Raw genomic sequence first — 2,541 nt, forward strand, 5'->3', positions numbered from 1 at the left:
CCTCCTCTCTGTCAGGGACCACAATCGTCTCCTCCCCTGAACCTCTCTGGATGGCAGGACTGCTCAGTTACAGTCTCTGGGTTGTATCAACACAAAGGTCAAAGGGGGACAAACTCAAGCCACTACCTAGACAGCCATCACCACAGACACTTGCAGGCAAGTTGGAACCCTGCCCAGCCCCCAGCACGGAGCCCAAGTTAGGCTCTCAAGTGTTTGAGAGGCAGCGAGGCAGTGATGAGGACCCCCATCTAGAGTCCTCTGCAAATGGCAGATGCTCCCCTTGGAGAGCCCTTGCCCTCTGAGCCTTAGTTTCCCCCATCAGTGCGATGGCATCAACTTCCAGTGATGGGCTGAGGTCCTGTGGACAATGTGTGGGAGTGCTTTGTGAGTTGTAACGAGTTTCAATCTCTTCATTTCACAGATGGGGAAATAGAGGCCCAGAGAAAGAAATGGATCTCAAGGCAGCAAAATGGGACAAAATCAGCATCATCCAAGATACGGCTCTACCAGAGAGCCCAGGAGTCCACAGCACCAATGCAGTCCCTCTCAACCTGTGCTCTCCTTTTTCTCTCACTCTGCAAACTTATTCCAAAATGGTTTCATCATGCAATCTCAGGAAATTTTAGAAATCTCTCCAAAGAACATTCCTTATTTCAACCAATGCTAACTCAATACAATCCAGTCTATTCCAATCACTCCAAGTCAACCAATTATAATCCTGCTCAACCCAGTCAGTTCAACTCATCTAAACCCTAGATAAACCAATTAAATTCATGATAACAAACACAATTCAATTAAATTTAACCAATACCAACCTGATATTTCCATCTCAACACAACTCATCAAATTACATTATATTCCAATGAATCCCCAAACAACCCAATTCTTTCAACAACAGAACTCAATACAGTTAATCCAACTCATTCCAGTGAGAACAAACTTCTCAACCCATGCTTACCCAATTTAACTTACTTCATACTCAGGTGATGAAAAATGCATCCTAGCCCAAAACAGCACAGTCCACTCTAGCATAGTGCAACCTTCATGTACAAAGGTCTTTAGCAAATGCTTCAAGATAAAAAACAATTTTCTTTCCAGCAAGGTGAAAAATCAAGTCTAGAGAAAAACAGCAACTTCTGATGTTTCCAACTATTGGGCTTCCAATTAGTTCCTCAATACGGGTCTTCTTTCAATCCATATTGCATGCTGTTCTCATTCCAGCCTCCACCTGGGAATCTCTTCCTCCCCCTACTCACATCCTGCTTCTCACCTTCAGTGCTCTGAACAGTCCTGAGCTCCTGCAGGAAAGCTCACGGGTTTCTGTTTTCCTCCTTTTCCCCTAGAGTTCCTTAGGTTCCTAGCCCCGGTGAAAGCACTGCCTGTATTCTAGAACACATTTCACTTTTTATGTGAAGGGTCTTCCCCAGTCACAAATTCTACATAATCTATTTGGTGATTTATGGGAACTTCAATGGTAATTTTAACCATGCACATTTTTTACTCTACCTGTTTTCTTTGTCTTTGAAGTCTCACCTCACAAAATGATGCAGTTCTATTGGACTGCTTTTTCCTGATTTTTGCTCACTTCCAAGTCATTCTTCACTCTGCTAGATTGTTTTAAAAACTTGTCACTCACTGCCTTAAAATTCTTGGATGGCTTCCCACTTCCCTTGACAAAGCCCAAGCTCCTTACTATGGCTTGTGAGGTCCTTCATGATATGTCCCTGTCATGGATTGAATTGTATCCCCAAAAAATATGTGTATCAATTTGGCTAGGTCATGATTCCCAGTATTGTATGATAGTCCACCATTTTCTCATCTGATGGGATTTAACCATGTGTTGTAAATCCTGTCTCTATGATGTTGATGAGATGAGATTAGCGGCAGTTATGTTAATGAGGCAGGACTCAATCTACAAGACTGGATTGTGTCTTAAGCCAGTCTCTTTTGAGATATAAAAGACAGAAGTGAGCAGAGAGATACAGGAACTTCATACCACCAAGAAAGCAATGCCAGAAGCAGAGTGGTCAAGTTCCTGTGCTGAAAAGCTCCTAGTCCAGGGGAAGATCGATGACAAGGATCTTCCTTCAGAGCCGACAGAGAAAGAAAGCCTTGCCCATGGAGCTGATGCTGTGAATTTGGACTTCTAGCCTACTAGAGTGTGAGAGAATAAACTTCTGTTTGTTGAAGCCATCCACTTGTGGTGCTTCTGTTATAGCAGCCCTAGGTAACCAAGACAGTCCCTTACAGAGATCATCCAGCTCAGCTTCCATCACCCTCTGCTGTCCACCCTCCTCTGGGCTTTGACATTTACTGTCTTTATTACCGAAATCATCTCTACCCCTCCATCAATTAATGCCTTCTCCTATTTAAGATCTTAGCTTAAGAGAAACTCATGTTGGGAGGATTATCCAGTCCTTTGGGCTAGATTGGTTTCCCTTGCAATCAATCCCCGTATCACCCTACCCTGTCAATTTTATTGCAGTTTCTTGCATAATGACTCTCTTTCCCCATAGATGTAAACTCCATAATGGCAAAGAC

This window comes from Trichechus manatus, unplaced genomic scaffold (assembly GCF_000243295.1).
Source record: "Trichechus manatus latirostris isolate Lorelei unplaced genomic scaffold, TriManLat1.0 scaffold00023, whole genome shotgun sequence".
NCBI lineage: Eukaryota > Metazoa > Chordata > Mammalia > Sirenia > Trichechidae > Trichechus > Trichechus manatus.